At 44.3% G+C, this 17,830-nt stretch overlaps 1 non-coding gene across 1 annotated transcript; it reads left to right on the forward strand.

Annotated features, from left to right (window-relative positions):
- The first annotated feature begins 16,697 nt into the window (after positions 1-16,697).
- On the forward strand, positions 16,698-16,804 carry LOC123834954 (U6 spliceosomal RNA). Its single transcript, XR_006788529.1, has one exon. It is a non-coding gene; the product is annotated as a U6 spliceosomal RNA (small nuclear RNA).
- Positions 16,805-17,830: the final 1,026 nt, after the last annotated feature.

Genomic DNA, 17,830 nt, shown 5'->3' on the forward strand with positions numbered 1-17,830 from the left:
ATTTTTTTCTCAATTTTTTATTTTGAAAATTTTCAAACACCAAAAAGGTAGGATAACAGTACAAGAAAGGCTTAATTATACACATTTTGATAGATAGAGATAGATGATGATGATAGAAGATAGATAATAGAGAAATATAAACACACACACACACACACACCATTTCTGAACCATTGGGAAATAAGATGCAGACATTATGACCTCAGCTAAAAGTATCAGCATGCATTGGACAGACCTAGTAATTTAATAGGTCTGGAGTGGGGCCCTGGCCTTGGACATACAGCCTAAGTTTTTCCAAAGTTCTCAGAGAAGCCATGAAATAGAGGGGTTATGGGGACCAGGCCACTCTTAGGAAAGAGGAAAGGTTTCTAGAGGAGGCAAACTGAGTTTTGAAAGTAAGAGTCATCCAAGTAAATAAGACAGAGAGGGAAGTTCTAAGCAAAGGAAATAATGTGAACACAACTTCAGAGGCTAGACATACCATGGCATGTTTTAATATTCCTAGAACACAAACACACGAGGTGAGGCTGAAAAGGAGGGAGAGACCAGTCACTAAGGCTCATATGCCACTACGAGGTGCCATGAGGAGCCACTGAGCATTTGGGGCAGAGGAGGGATATGGTCAGATCTGGCTGCCAGCTGAACAGGTTGAGGGAGGCAACGATGGAGGAGGGGAGAGCAGCTGAGCTACTGCATTAGTCCTAGAGAGAGACATGGGAGTCTGAGCAAGGGCAGTGGTGGATCTGCAGAGGGAGGAGGGAAGGATTCAAGGGGGATTTGTTTAGGAGGCAATCAGAACCACTTGGTTCCTGATTCCCTTCTCCCCACTCTGGGATGGAGTATTCCCATCTGCAAGCTTACTTCTCTAAGTCTTTAGAGCTCATCATGAACCAAGACAGGGTGATACGAGGAGCTTCTGCTCAAAATCAGATCACTCTTGGTACGGTCCTAATTCTGACAGATGCACTCTGTCCTGTCCCCATGAGAGGCCTCAGTCTTAGAATCTGTGTTCTTGCCTTGTTCCTGCCCTCATGCCTACATCTGTGTCTCATCAACCTGCCCAGGCCTTCCGAGATGGGAGTCCTCACAGTCCTCCTCCCTTTATCAAAGATCCCCAAAGCTTTTGCCTGGATCTCTGAGTCCACCTGCTCCCCAATTAACCACTGCACTTTCAATGCACTGCTGGGCCCCTCACACATGTCAGCTGTGCTATTGTTGCTACGCCTTTCAGATACCTTGCTATACCCACCATGATGGACATTCCACTGCCCCTTCCATTCACCACCCTATCTAGTGTCTGGGTCTGCTTCCAGGACACTTTTCTTCTCAGTTACCACAGTCCTGGTATATTTACCCATTTCTATTTTCCATTTCCTCATCTGCACATGACAAAAAGGCTTGCTTGAGTGATCCTAGGGCATCTTGGGGGACAAATGTCTTGTCAGTATCTTGTCTGATTCTCAAATCTGATTGATGATAACAGCATCAGAGCACATGCAGAAAGCCCATACCTTGGCTGTGGCTATCTTCAGACTTAGCCTAGCAGCCACATAATTTCAATATTCAGTGAAGGCAAAGCCATCAGACAGGCTTGTTTTTAGTCAATATACCAACAAAATATGCATTGCTTGGTTGATTGCACTGTTGAATAATCTTATGCTAAATATCTCTTTAATATCCTCCTACCCGCCCCCTAGTATTCTGGTGATACTTCACTCTGTTCATCTTAAGTATATTTATCCCTTTCATTTCCCTCAATCTAGTAAGTCAAGGCAAAATGCCTCCATGTCCCCTCTGATTTCAAGAGAGTCTACCAAAGCAGCTACCTTTAAAGAGGCCAAAAGAGAAGAGAGACTTGAGGACAAATGACATCAGTCCTGGCCCTTGGACTTGTCTCTTCAAGTTCTGCTCTGCTGGCTGTGCACAGAATGAATTTTGGCTCCCAGGTGGTGGTGGTGGCCTAGACCCAGGGACCCTGTTTCTGTGGGCAGATCACAAGAGTCTTTCTTGCCAAATTCCTCCCAGGTAGGAGGTACTGAATGCCAGGAGCTCCCAAGGTGGAAAGGACCTGCAGGTCACTGAGGCCAACCCTCCTATTTTACACATAAAAAAAAAATGAAGCCCAGAAATAGCAAGTGCCTTCCCCGAGTTCACACATCTAATTAGTATGTGTTTGTCTGCTGTCTCTACTTGGTGTCTGACCCTGAAATTCCACTTCATGTACTGCCAACCACACCTGTGCTCACACACAGTACGGTGGTGTATAAACAAGGTTATTCACTGCAGCCTGCAACACAGAAAAGATGGGGAACAGCCTCCGTGTCCACCATAGAGAACTAACTGTCCAGTGAAATACTAAGCACCCGAAAGAAAGGAGGCAGTTGTCTATGTGTTCATGTGGAAAGGCGTTTGAAATATGTCAGAGGAAGACACGAGGTGCTGAACTGTATGTATGCTGTGTTACTACTTGTATGAAAATGGAGGAAGAGTATTAATCTAGATGCACAAGTGCTTGTCTGTCTGGGAGATAACACCATGACCTTGTTTGCCTATAAAGAGGGAAACTGCATGGCTGGGGATGGGAGACACTGTAAAAATTTTTAAATGTTGAACTATATTATTATATATTCAAAAACTTAAATGAACATATTGGCCACATATCAGACTGGAGGCCAGTAACTTGCCCAAGGTGATACACCAGCTAAATGGCAGAGCTGCTGCTGGGACTTAGGCCTCCTTATTCTTGACCTGCACACACAAAAGTTTCCCAAAACACTTCTTAAAGTCTAGAAAGAGAAAAGTGGTCAATTCAGAAGAGGAGGGGGAAAAAGTTTAATGAGGGGAGGGGTTCTAATGGGATGAAGTGGAGGGAGAAGACAAAGGAGGCAGGCTGGAAGGAGAGCAGAGGTGGAGGATGGGGTGGTGGGAGTCCCGTGAGAGCTGAGAGTGGACTTGGAGCCAGCACCCCTCCTAGACTGGAGACGACTGGGGTTCAACAGCTGCTGTAGCCAAGGCTCAGTGGCAACAGCAAGGGTGTTAGAAAGGGACAAGCTGGGGGGGCTGCTGCCATGACCTCTGTAGAAGGGTCATCAAACACACCAGACCACGCCCAGGCCAAAAAACCATCTCCACACACCACCTATGCTCCTTGAGCACAGACTCACCTCAACTCCAACCCCACAGCATAAACCCTTCCAGGACGACCGCACCTCACCATGCTGTGTGAGCTCCCCCAGCACCACAGCCTCACCCAAGATGGCTGTGCACCAATCTCTCCAGCCTCTGGTCAGAACAGCACCCTCCATGTGGCACTTGTTTCTCCACTGGAGGCCTGACAGAACCTGCTGGAGGTGCTGATGGGGGCCAACCTGGGGCTGCAGCCAACTTGGCCCTGAGCAGGGGTTACAGCTGACTCCACGATTCACTCTTACATTTTCTAAATGTGCCCCTTCCAGGAAGAGGACGGCTCTGTCAGAGCCCCATTTTAAATACTCTACCTCCTCAGCTCTGCCCTTCCCAGGGACAGGGGAGAAGAGGTGTGGGTGAGTCAGACCCTGTGCCGTTTTCACTGTCCCATAATGGGGAATAAAGCTGTGGTTCAGGAAAATCTAAAGTCTTCACTCCACCCCACAACCTTTGGGGTCATGGCTCCTTTATTCAGTCTTTCTTTTTTTCACATGTAAAGCACAAAAGCAACTTTCTGATACTGTTTAGATAAGCTGATGCAAACACAACAAGAAACTTAGAGAAGACCTCTGCAGCCCCCATGGCCCAGTTCCCATCTTGTGTTCAGTTGAACCTAGGGATTGCAGGGGAACCCTGGAGGTGGGCTGTGTGGCTGCCTTGAAGTCTCACTGCAGCCTGGCTCTTCCAGGCCTGGGTGCTCCACCTCCAGCCAAAACTGCGTCACAGGTGCTGAGGCATTGCTCTTGTTGTTGGCCACAAGGTCCCTCACCCTGGGGGGGAGACAAATCCTAGAGGTTTCAAATGGCTCGCCTTAGCCAATATATTGTTAGGTAGGTGGGGGAAAGGCATCAAAAATGGTGCCCATCTGACATAGGAAATCCCTATGTTCAGAGAGACGACACAGTGAAACTTGAATGAACAAGTCCTTGGGAGCAAAGAGCCTTTTACTACATCAGCTGAGCACAAAATGGAGTGCGGTCTTCCAGACCCTTCCACTCCAAGTTGGCGCGCAGCTGCTGAAAAGGGGTATGGGCGTGGTCTCAGCACAGGTGTGGGCCTCTAGAAGGTGGACCAGTTATGTCTGAGATGGGGAGCTCACACAACCATCCCCAGTAGTGTCTCACAGGTCTTGGGAAGGTGCATTCCCTCAGTCACAGCAGGGTAGGAAGGAGACAAGGGGACCCATCACAAGGCTATGGGCAGGGAATGCATTTCCGGGTCTCATCACTGTGCCTTTTCTATCTTCTGATTGCAACACTTTTTCCTAATAGAGATGGTCACTGGACTTTCTGAAAATTTTATTCATGAATAAATGTGGAAAGGAGCAGGAAGCATTGGCTGGTAATTGGATGCAGAGTAATTGTGAAATAGAGAAAATGACACCTAGCAATTTGCAAGCATGGCAGAGGATGGTCTTACATGTACTACTAACCCCATCCCCCACAACATCTCCACCTTCTGCTTTTTACCCCATCCTATAACAAAGGCCATTCTTGCTCCCTCGTTTTTCGAGCCTCGATTGAGCCCTAAATTGTCAGCACCTGGTCCAATACTGGTCCTGGGAGAGTGGACTGGCATTGTTGGATTCTTCATACTATAGTTCAAGCCCAAAGGCCAGACTAGTTCTAGGAAAATTCTCTAAGGGTGGGCTTCTCTGCCTTCATCAACCACCCATGTGCTCCAAGCTCAGCCACTTCCCCCAGGAAAATCTTCAAAATCCTCTCCAGTTCAGACCCACTGCTTGGATGTAGCCCGCTGTATATCTGGCTCGGGCCATCATGGCACCCCAAGTGGCACTTATTTTCCATAGATTGTGGTGTCCAGATGACAGCCAGGCATTTCCACACCACACTCAATGAAGCTAAAGTCTTTTTTATGAAAACATAAAGCAACTAGATTCACCAAACTAAGATCAGATGACAGACTGACCCCTCTCTATGCCAGCTTGCTGATAGTCATCTTTTCTGAAGCCAAGCCAAGACTTAAGCTCTTTAGGAGGAGTAGGCCCAAATCTAATTTAGCAGGGAGATAAGATGCCAGCTCATCAACACTGCATCTCCAAGTCCCTTATTTCCCTCTGCAGACATCTGTTGCTTTTGGCTTCCACATCATAATGGCATCTGTCAATAATAGCAGTGAAGTTACGCCTGGGACTCCAACATTGGACAGACTTGTGTTTATTCATTTCGTTTCCCTTCATTAGGAATGGGTTTGATTATAATTAGTGTACTCCATGGAGTGCTTTTGGGTTTCAGAATCTTTATATATCTGCAGTAAAAATATTTCCTTTTCATACCAAGATACTTGATAAATCAGCGTTTAGTGAACGTTGTACATTCAACCTCATAAATAAATAAATACAATGTGCACATAGATGGCTTGCCAAGTTCCGAACACCTTCTCAGAGTGGGAACCTGGGGCTGGTGGATGGAGGGTAAGTCATGCCCTGGCCTCTTCCCTTACTGCTGTTGGCTTGAGTGGTTATGGTTTAGTAAAGCACCTCTGACCTTGGACTCATGATCTCCCAGATCAGCAGGAAAGCATTGCCAGCCTTCAGTTGAGGAGCTTTTCCCTGATGTGCACAGTTAATCAATAGGCCGGGCAAATTACATGGTAATTAATTTCTGGTAGCAAGAATGTGTTCATCGAAACTGCTGCTTTAGCTGCATATGCTATGTGGTGACCACTTTGGTCTCCAGGGAAGCCCTGGATCTTTCTCCAAAGTTTGAGGGTGTTGGACTTGTATAAAGAAGGCGGGGTTCAGAGCCTTTGGGAATCCCAACCTTTTTATTCAGTCCCACAGGTGACCTTGCCCCAGAACAGAGGGGCAGTCTGGGACCATATACTTTGGAGACCCTTCAAGCCTGTGCACCTCCTACCCTATCTAACGAGTCCTCTCCCAACCCACCTGCAGTCAAACTACATGCGGTTGCAAGATCAGTCTTCCTGAAGAACAGCTCAAATCATGTCACACGCCTGCCAAAAACCCATGATGGCTTCCTGTCTGAACTTCAAAATGATGTCTAAACTCCTTTGTGATGAACTTACTTGAAATTCTATGTGGTAAGAGAAATTTCCCATTTTCTGATGGTTGTAAAGCTGAAATTCACCCCTCGGATAGTGGTTGGGAGGTTTCCCATTCCTGGCAGACCACTCTCCCAGCATGTGTCCCACTACAGGCTGCTTTTTAAGGCAGGACTTGGCACCTTTAAGCCAGGATTGCTTCTTGTCTGTCAATGATCGCAGGCTGCTAGGACAGTCATTATTGTCAATTATGAAAATTTCATCTGACATGGGTGTGAGAAAGGAAACTGATTGATGGTACCTATTCCTAGACTTTGCCATTCATAGTTATAGCCAAGAGAAACAAATGCGTGAGTGTGTGTTATACATGATCACAGACTGTAAAGAGCCTTCTACATGTCTTCATCGCTAACAGTCCGTTAACCAGGGAACCCAAAAAAAAGACATTAATTGCCCTCAATTGCAAAAAGGCCTATGGACTCATGGCTAGAAACTAGAACCAGAAGTTCTCTACAGGCTGGGAATACCTACTGGGAGGGGGCTGCAGGCAGGAGAGTTTAAAGGACCCAAGGTTAAGAAGGAGCAGAGCATCAAAGTCAGCCCCCTATCAGGAAGCTGAAGTCAGGAAAAAACAGGCACAAGAGGGAAGGTAAGTGCAAGCTGAGCAATTAAAGGAACAGAGGCAGACAGAGGGAAGTCTGAAACTGTAGCAAGCCCAGACAGAAAACTCTTCTAGCCTCCTGCTGCAGAGGCCAGGCTTGCCAGGGTGAGCGCAGCCCCAGTCCAGGCTCTGCAGTGCTGCTGTGTCTGGTCCCCACACCTGGTCTGGCCTGGGAGGGCCGCCCGGCCCCTCATCAGCAGCAACCTGTCTCCCTCCACCATGCCCAGTTCTGTACATTCAAAACCTCCCCACCTAGCTCACAGGCACCTGCTTTCTCCATGCAGGAAGAAACCTGCATTCCTCCTAATCTCATTTCTGTAAAGATTTTAGTCTCTGCCACTGAGTTCACCTTAACCAGAGGCTCTCAACTCCAGCAATCCATTAGCATTACCCAGTGAGTTTTTATAAAATACTGATGATTTCACCCCCAAAGATTCTGATTTTATGTGGTCTTGGGTGAAACCTTGCATGGATACTTTTTAGAAAGAAGCAGTCCAGGCAACTCTGATGTGCAGCTAAGGATGACTGACTTCCTCAGCCAGCAGAATCCCAGCCATAGAAGACACTCTTTGCACACTTAGAACAAGCAGAGTCTATGCCACCCCCTCTCCCTGGCTGTTTGAAGGACATCAAGCACAGCCCTGCCACAGGGCCTTTGCCCTCACTCTTCCCTCTGCTTGGAATGCCCTTCCACCACAATTCCATGGCCTGCTCCCTCACTTCATTCAGGACTGCTGAAGTGTCACTTCCTCAGAATGGCCCTACCTGATGCTCTTGGCTAAAAGAACAGCTCTATTACTCTCCACCCCTTTACCTTGCTTATTCATAGCATTTCTCTCTGCTGATATATATTAAATTTCTATTTATTTATGTATTTATTTAGAGAGAGAGAGAAATAGACGAGAGAGGAGCAGAGGGAGAAAGAGAATCCCAAACAGGTTCCCAGCCCAGAGCCCAATGTGGGGGCTCGATCCCACAACCCTGATATCATGACCTGAGCCAAAATCAAGAGTCAGACGCTTAATGGACTGAGCCACCCAGGTGCTCCAATATACTAAATTTCTATTTAATTCTGTTTTTATTGTCTAATTCCCCCAGCAGAATGTAAGCTAACTAAGGGGCAGGAACATTTTCTCTTCCACCATGGGTATCCCCAAAGCCTATGACAGCTTCTAGAATATAATAGAGTTTCCATAGATATTTGTTGAATGAATAAGGAACTGATTTAACAGAGGAGGAATCTGGGGCTCAAAAAGAGGGAGTGACTTACAGCCATCAGGGAAGCTGCTAAATATCCCACAACACACAGGACACCCCCCCACCCACAGCAAAGCCACGTCAGCAGAGCCAAGCTGAGGATGGCTGGGCTAGCGACCAGATGGGGAGGTTGGTAGTGAGGAGGAGACATCAGAGCTGGACCTAGAAAAGGTGGCAGATAGGGAGATGTGCAGGAGCTGGTGAGGCAGGACATTAAATGCCTGTTTCTGTCACTTCCCAGGGTGTGACCTCTGTAAGTCACGCCCCTGTTTTGAGACTAGAGCCCATCCTCGCCTCCTATTGTGCCAACCAAAAATGTCTCCAGACATAGGCAAAAGTTTTTCCCTGGACGCCAATATTGTCCTGGTTGAGAACCACTGCAAATCTACCCTCTCCTTCCTCAGAACTTCCACCTCACTTTGTGGGAACCCTTCTTAAAGATCTTGTTCCATTTTGGGGTCAAGAGCAGCCCTTGAACTGGTGCATCTTCTCTCCTGCTGGACTGTGTGGCTTTTTTTTTTTTTTTAATTTGAGAGAAAGAGACCATAAGTGAGTGGGGAGGGGTAGAGGGAAAGGAAGAAGCCGACTCCCCGCTGAGCAGGGAGCAGGATGCGATGCGATGCTGGGCTCAATCCCAGGACCCTGAGATCAGGACCTGAGCTGACGGCAGACGCTTAACCACCTGAGCCACCCAGGTGCCCCTGGACCCCTGGACCATGGGTTTTCCATTCACCGTCTCCCTGACTCCCCTGCACAAACTCTCGCCTCTGCACTGTGTTGTTTCTTCACAAAAGGAACAAGGGGCATCCAGGGGAATCGGTTTCTAAAGCATCTGGCAACTTGAAGACAAACTGACCTAACTTAGGGCCAAACAGAGATAAATCCAAAATCTGGAGATTCCAGCTATCACTGGCTGCCTTGTGGGTGTGATGATTATTAAGCCATTATGCTAAACTGGTTTGTAAATAGCTAATATAGCTCTGATACTATAGGGAAGACTTGTGAAATAAAAGACCAACAACTCTCTATTAGTCATTGAGAGCATTTGATGTAAGCTGGGAAAGAAGCACAGAGGGCAGAAAACCAAGTGACTTGATTGGCGGTTGAGACAACGGTCCCTGAGGGGCACCAGGGAGGGCTCAGGACTGACTCATTTAACATTTAAAGATGATGCTCCCTGTTCATTGAAAGGGCAAAAAAAACCCCTATTTTTTGTTTGGCTTTCTTTTTTTCTGGTTTAAGATTCAGCACATCACCCAGGTTGGTGGATTTCACTAAAATATTTTCCCCAAATGACCTACAGTTCCATTTTCTAATACTTCTAACACCCTCCGCCAGCCCAGAAGTCGGAGACTGATATTCTGTCATTTTCAACAACCAGCTGAAGCTTTCCTATTCAGTTTTGTAACACCACTGCTCGTTACAGGTAAAAATAAAGGAAGTGATCACTGCACCGGTGGAAAATCAGCTGCAGCTCAAAGACAATATAACTCTAAGCTATAGAAGGGTTGGGAATCCACAGCTCGACTGAGCAAGTACAGGTCAGCAATTACACGTTAAATTGCTTATTGCAAGGTGGGGCTGGAAGATACTGCAAAGCAAATTCAATTTACCTTGAAAATAATTAGTGAGATGCAAAGTCTTGGAGATGGAAAATTTCTTTGAAATTAATTATCGCTGTTCAAATCTAGCCCATCTCTTTCAGCAGTAAGGACAGTCTGCACCTAGAGATTTCATCTCTTTGAGTGCTGCTGGAAGCTTCCACTGGATCTTGATCTAAAACCAGCTTGAGTCTAGCATCAGAGGGGATAGCCCATGCTATACAAGGAACTGCACAGTCAAAGGGTCAGAGCTTCAAATGCAAAGGGAAGAGAACGGTAGGAAGCAATAGTTGAACAGAGGAATCAAGTCGGATTTAGAGGCCTTAGTCCGGTCTAGTAACCCAGGTAACTGTCAATTCTTTGTGTGGAAGAGGAGAGATGAATGTCTCCTTCACTCCCCATACCCAGCACACCCTCAGTCGTGGAACACATAAAAATCTAACAGAGTGACACATCCTATTTCTAAGGTGCAATTCACAGCACCCTTACTTGGAGCATCCAGGCACAGAGGCAGAAGTTGTGAAGTGAATTAAAATCATCAGCAACAATTGGCAAGGAAACTTGAACAATAAAGGGGGTGGTGGGAGTGTACGCACACCCCAGGGACTGGGGCTCGAAACCCACGAAGGAGAGGGCAGGTCATTTCCTTGCCTCTAAAGGAGGTCTCCTTTAGATCTGATGTCATCATCCACTACAGATGGGAATGGTGAGCCCAGGTTCTGCCAACTGTGCTGTTGGCCCCGCATCCCGCAGCCTCCAGTGAGCTGGGGGAGCATGTCTGTGTGAAAACACAGCAGAAGGAACAGGTGAGAACAGCCACGAAACACCAAACAACCTGAGGAACTGTCATCGTTGGTTTGTGGTCTTTCTGTTGCTATAGGAACAGCCAAAGTCGTCAACATTTGGAGAGCACTTGGAGGCCCTCTTGTTCCTGCTTTCGTGGCTGCAGCTGGAGGTACAGATGACTCACGGGGCTGCAGGCAAAGCTGTAACTCACAGGATGGGGGCGGGGCAAGAAAAAATGGATCTATCAGCAGATTTTCTTTTTTAGAAAGTTGAAGCTCGTATCCATACATTCAGCCTGAGGTGGCACCCGCCCACACTCTCTAGTATGAGCATTAAAAAGGGGCATCTCGGGGCGCCTGGGTGGCTCAGTAGGAAGAGCATGTGACTCTTGATCTCAGGGTCGTGAGTCCAAGACCCACGTTGGGTGTAGATATTATTTTTTTTTAAGATTTTTATTTATTTATTTGACAGAGAAAGAGACAGCGAGAGAGGGAACACAAGCAGGGGGAGCAGGAGAGGGAGAAGCATTCTCACAGGCAGGAAGTCGAGAGAATAAATACCCCAACCTCACTCTGCTCCCTCCAAACTGCTTCTGGGATTCACCAGCTGACCTGGAAAGCCAGAGGTGAAGGGAGTTCTTTGATGTGGCCTGTGCAGGTCAGCCAGCTGGGCAGAGAAGCCGGTAGAGGGTGGAGAGGACCCGGGAGCACACACAGGAGGTGTCCACCCTCCATGGCAGCAGCGCTGCGATCATTTATTTGCCGTTCAGACATGTTCAGAGTTGTCTCCTAGGCACTGCACAGGGTTCTGGGGACACCCACCATTTGACATGTCCATTCTGGGTCCCTAAACTCAAGCAGGTTTTTCCAGTAAGGGAGATAGCTTGCTTGCTTATTTCCTTCCTTCCTTCCTTCCTTCCTTCCTTCCTTCCTTCCTTCCTTCCTTCCTTCCTCCCTTCCTTCCTTCCTTCCTTTCTTCCCTCCTTCCTTCCTTTCTTCTTTCTTTCTTTTGCCTGTGAATCAGAATAGATCTAACAATCTTGGGAAATTGGAATTCTTTTCTCTTTATTTCCAGCCATGTGGCTTAAGCTTCCAGTTTGGGTGACTAGGGGGAGCTGATGTTATCTTGAAGGTTCCTGACAGCTTGCATTTTATGAGTTTGTCTGCTCTATAAAATATTAACCAGAAAAATATTAAAGCTTACAAATGCGGCAACAGACCCAGAGGGACAATGTGATGAGATCATTTTTGATATGTTTTTAAAAACATGAAAAGCATAGCTGACCACAAAAGGGGGAAAAGGCAGTGTGAGTCTTTTTTCTCCTTTCAATGTAAGGAGGGTGGTATAGGTTTGTTTTCTATGAACAGTGCTGATTCACCAGGATTTAAGGATTACTAATGAGTATTTTCCCTTCTCATTAACAAGTGGAATGTATTGAGAAACTACTCAGCCACTCTGTGTGGCTTTTAATTGCCTACTTCTCTGTGTGGATGAGTAGAATTTGTTTTTCATTGCATACGGGGGCTGCTTGACCTTTTCAGCTTCACAGGGCCTGAAATGTGGTTGACACATTTCCGCTTTTCACAGTGAACAATCCATGCAATCTGTTTAAACAGAATAACCAAACTGTCTGACGTTTCTTAGAATCCAGAATTCCTTGCCTTAGAATTCTCCTCTCTCCCTTCCCCCACTCCATTCCTCCTGCCCCACCTTCTGAGCACCTTTTAGAGAAGATACAGCAGGAGATGACATATTTATGAACCCAACTTCTACTCTCTATTTCAAAATATTCAGTAAACCATAGACTGGAAGGAATTATTAGCCCAAATGTGACGGGCAAAGACCTGTTATCTTCTCATATTCAAACATTGATAAAAATCAATAACAACCTAACACCAATAAGTAGATGGACAAATGACATAACTAGACAAGGCATTCAGAAATCACATATACTGAAATGAGGAATTTAGCAAATATTTTTAATGATAATGCTTGACATCATAAAGCAATAGTTAATTGGGCTAACCCTGTGTCTATTTGGCTTTCTATTTCTGGAGTTTCATGTTAAGGGAATAATCTGTCAAAAAAGCTGTCTGCCATAAGATGTTTATATATCATATAATACTGTTACATACTGTAGCAAAAAATGGAATCATTCTAAATGCCCAACAGCCACAAAACATTCAGTTAATTGTAGTATATCCATTTGCCTGAATATTCTGTGTCCATTAGAAATGCTAATGATATAACAACCAAAAAAAAAAAAAAAGAAAACTATGTATATACTAAATAATAATTTTAAAATATGCACAGTAGGGAAAAAAAAACCTGGGAAGAAATACATTAAAATGCTAAGAGTGATCACTTGCATGATATTTTTTCTTTTTCTTAAGTTCCAAAAAGTTTTTAATAGAATAAAATTCAAATGTGCATAAAATGCATGATTTACAAGGAAAATAAAATCCTACCCATGTCACATCAGGAGCAGTTTTCCACCAGCTTGAGTTCAAACAGCAGGAAAAACGGTGTCATCTGTTGTGAGTCCTGGAGAGTGGGCCCATCTCTAATCACTGGGTAATTTTGGTCAAGCCCCTATTGTTTTCAGAAACTAAGAGAGATGCACTGGATTATCTCTAAAGCCCCTTCTAGCCCCCAAATCTATCAATCTTGACATTCTAGAAGGAAGAGTATGTGCCTGAATTCACTGAAATCACAAACAGGCCCTGAGACACTTCCTCACATAAATCAGGTGCAAAATGTCAGGCAGAGAAGGGATAGAATCAGAAAACAACATGTGTTTGTTTCATCAGACACTTCTCGGAAAAGATTAAACAGTGTCTTTCCCACTGAATTCATCACATTCTCTGCTTCTTGTTTTTAAATCCAGTCTTCATGGAAGAGCAAACTTTATCAATTATTCAGCACATGTCCATCTATTGTTATTCAGCCATGTGGAGATGGCGCTCTTTGTGTAGGATTTGGGTTTCCATATGCCAATACAAAGCCTATGTCTCTAATTTATAGGTCCTTCTGCCCTTTTTTATATGGCTGTACACAATAGAGCATACTCGGAGCTTCTACGGAGTGTCTCAAACTGAGGGGGACCCTGGATCACAGAATCTACCAATTCTTGAGAGGCGCAAGTGTGGCATTAGTAGGGGATTTCTTAGTGTGCATCAGGACCTGGAAAAACTCTCCATTTTTTTCCCCAATGATAGAGGTTTTAAACATGTAAACATTGGCTTGGTCTTTTCTTAGGGGCCAAAGGAATGAAGGTTGATGGGTTCCCCTTGACCAAAGAATTGATCAGTCGTTGGTGAAATAAAACTTGAAACACCTTTCATTTCCTGGGTGTTAATGGGTGATCAGTTTCCCTATTTGTAAAATGGAAGGCTTGGCCTTTATGCTTTCAAAGCCACCTCCTGGCTCCTTATGTTACTGGCTTGCTATAGCACCTGCATAGCTGACCCAAGAGCTACTAGAAGATGTGGAGGTGAGAGCTTTCAGGGTTCTGGCTCTCAGGAAAAACCCACAATAGTTACTTACATTCATGAAAACAGAAAAACAAATGCCAAAATACTCTGGCGGCTGTGCACACTTTCCAACATACAACTGCTCAAGGTGACAACCCCCATGGTCACTGAATATGAAAAATCTCACCCACACTCACCCTGTCTTCCTCACAGGAGGGTTCCTGGGGTCCAGGAGGTACCGGAGCTAGAAGAGAATGCAGAAAGGAAACTAAAAGATCTGAAAGAAAAATATTCCCTGGAGAATTTCCCTGACCATTGGGGGGGGGGGGGTCCGTTAATAATGAATACGACACGAATCTCCAGAGAGCTTGGGGTTCCACCAGGTGCAGATTTACTTCCTGACATGATTGGACATAGAGGAAGGTTACAGGTTCAGTCCTGGGCCCCCTTCTCTTTCCCAACTGCACACCCTCCTTCAGAGTCTCATCCAGACTTCTGGCTTTAAATATCATCAGGCTGCTGACTACTCCCAAATTGATCTCAGACTCATGCCCAGCTGGACAACTCCTCTTGGATGCCTCATAAGGCATTTCCCACTTAAATATCCAAAGAGAATTCTTGATTCCTGCTTTCCACTTCTATATTTGGTGCTCCCACAAACCCTGGAGTCATTATTGGTGTCTTCCTTCTCCCTCATCCTTTGCAATCATTTCAGCTGAGATTCCAGCATTGTCACCCCTTGTGGGGGTGACACCAATAACTTCCTAATTCCTCTCTCTACTTCCACTTCTGACTCCCCTCCAAACTAGTTTCCACATAGCAGCCAAAAGTTCTTTTCAAAACATGGTTTGAATTATGCCACCCACCTACTTAAGACTTATACCTATCTTCCCATTGTTCTTAGAATGAAATCTAGGCTCATGCCACTGGGTCCTGGGGGGTTCAGGACGGTGCACTGCAGTCCCACTGGCCAAGTTAGCTTGCCAAGTGTGATCATGCCTTAGAGCCTTTGCCCTCTCTGTTCCCTCTCTCCCCTGCTCTTTGTGAGGCTGACTCTGCTCCTTCAAGTTTCAGTGTCAATGTGACTTCTGCAGAGAGGTCTTCTCTGATCACCCACCCAAAGGATGCCCCACCTTCATTTCTGTCTGTGACAGTGCCCTGTTCATTCTCTCTGAGCACTTTCGAAAACTTGTAATTGTTTTATCATGTCTTTGGTTACTGTTCTATATCTGGTCTAGATTGTCAACTTTAGAGAATTAGAGGTTCTCTTCTTTCCTATGTATCTCACATCCGGCATATAACCAGTACTCAATAAATATCTGTTGATTAAGTTAATTAATAAAGAAGGCCATTAGGTATTCATATTTTATGGCTAGTTGCTGGGAAATCATTCTGATTAACCTAATCTGATTGAGTCATGCTACGTTGCTCCCTCCACCTCTGCACAAGTAGAGGTCCTGCTGCACAAAGGGAAAAAAGAATTTGCAGCCTCATTTCCTGAAACCAACTCTTAAAAGAATAGAAAGATGTATTCCTTTTTTAGGAGGGCATCTGAACAGTTTCCTTTTCTATAGCCTCTCCTCTAGAAAGTTTTGGTTTCACATGGTAAAGAAAATATTAATTCTAATTTATGTGAGCTGTTCTCCATTTTATAGTCAATTGCCTTGTAGCTCAATAACATTTATGTTTATCATTAATACGTGTCAGATTGATGTTCTTTTAAGTTTTATTTAATTACAGCTCCAGATAATACAGTTTTCCCTTTTTTTAAATTAGAGGAAACAATACATCAACTGGATGGACTATTATGCAACCATATAAAATTATTATCATGTAAACATAGTAACAAGCAGTAGTATTTATGATTCATTTTAAAAGGCAAAGGCAGAATACATAATTGCTCTGGTCTGTAATTAAAGCAATCAGAGTATGTATACAAATGAACAAGTGCTAATAGGAAACAGGAAAAAACACTTTGGTTTTCTAGTGTGCTGGATTTATGTATGTTCTTTTAAAAATTACTATTATTCCTTGATGCAATATTAATTGCACATTAGTCATATGGAACATGGGCTATAAATACGTTGCTGGTATGTACCTGAAGTTATTGTACTCACTAGAAACACCTGGGGCTAGTCTGAGAAAGTCCCACTGTTACTATTCCTGCTTATTTGGACTGCCTAAAAAGTGTGCCTTTCTGTTTAATGTCTGTGGCTTTAGTGCCTGATTAAACCCTTCACTTAAATATTCCTATGAGAAAGTGACACCAAGATGAGTCTCCTTAAAGTAATATTTCCTGTGTGTGCTCCATGAGGATATCTGTGTGAAAGTGTGTTGGTTAGGGTGGAGGAAGCAGGGAGGACAATGTATTTAAAATAAATGCAGTAAAATAAGTAACAAGGAATGAGATGGATTTGTATGTCCTATGTGCAACAATTCCCAAGATTTATTACTAAGTTAATTTTCTTTAAAAAGTAGAAACATGTTGGGGTGCATGGGGGGGCTCCATCAGTTAAGCGTCAGACTTTTGGTTTTTACTCAAGTCATAATCTCAGGGTTTTGAGATTGAGCCCCCATCAGGGTCCAGCTGAAGATTCTCTCTGTCCCTCTGCCTTTCCCCCCCCACTCATCCTCTCTCTCTCTCTCTCTCTCTCTCTCTCATTCTCTCTCTTAAATAAATAAATAAATCTTAAAAAAAAAGAACATGTCATGCTCACTTCAGCAGCACATATGCTAAAATTGGAATGATACAGAGAAGATTAGCATGGGCCCTGAGCAAGAATGACACACAAATTCGTGAAGTGTTCCATATTTTTACTTTTAAATAAACATCTGACTGTAAAAATACAGTAGAAACGTGTGCATTATACCATCATTTGATAAAAACAAAATAAAACAAAAAAAATCGGAGGAGAATATATATTTATACCTGTATATTTATACCTATATCTGTATATAGAGATTTTCTTAAAGCATGTCTTTGCATAAATATATATGCCATATATCTGTAATATAGATGTGTATATTCTATACACACACATGCACACACGCTTTTAAGCAAAGATTTATCTGGAAAGACAGACAACACACTGATGGTAATGGCTGCCTCTAGGGAAGAGAACTGAGAGACCAAGGTGTGAGGGAGGTTCATCTTTCACCATATAATCTTTCACACTGTTTAAATACTTACCTTGGGCATCTATTAGCTATTCATACAAATGATTAAGTCTTGGTTAATGAAGATAGAAAGCCATTTGCTGACAAACCAAAATAACCGCCTATGAAGCAAATTATGTTAAATATATTTCATGGATGGATTTTTTAAAAGTACATGAAGGATAAAAAGTAAAACAAATACAACTAGCATTATTAAGTGCTGCCTAAATTGTGTGCTGAGCATTGCATGTGGCACAATGGCGCAGATATGTCAGAGAAATGTAAGAGGTCACTATCTGTATTAGTTTGCTAGGGCCTCCATAAAAAAATACCACCAGCCAGGTGGCTCAAGCAACAGAAATTTATTTTTCCCGCAGTTCTGGAAGTCTGGAAGACCAAGGTGTTGGCATGTTTGGTTTCCTCTGAGGCCTCTCTCCTAGTCTTGCAGAGAGCCGCCTTCTTGTCATATCCTCACATGGCCTTTTTTCCATATTGTTCATCCCTGGTGTCTCTTTGTGTGTCCTAATCTCCTCTTCTTATAAGGACACAGATTGGATGAGAGCCCAGCCTAACAGCTTCATTTTAACTTTATCACCTCTTTTAAAGGCCCTTCCTCCAAATACTGTCCCATTTTAAAGGTTTAAACATATGCATTTTGAGGGACACAATTCAGCCCACAATACTTT

Source organism: Mirounga angustirostris, unplaced genomic scaffold (genome assembly GCF_029215605.1).
Source record: "Mirounga angustirostris isolate CCGP_5_RB_7025 unplaced genomic scaffold, mMirAng1.0.hap1 SCAF_1, whole genome shotgun sequence".
Taxonomy (NCBI): Eukaryota; Metazoa; Chordata; class Mammalia; order Carnivora; family Phocidae; genus Mirounga; species Mirounga angustirostris.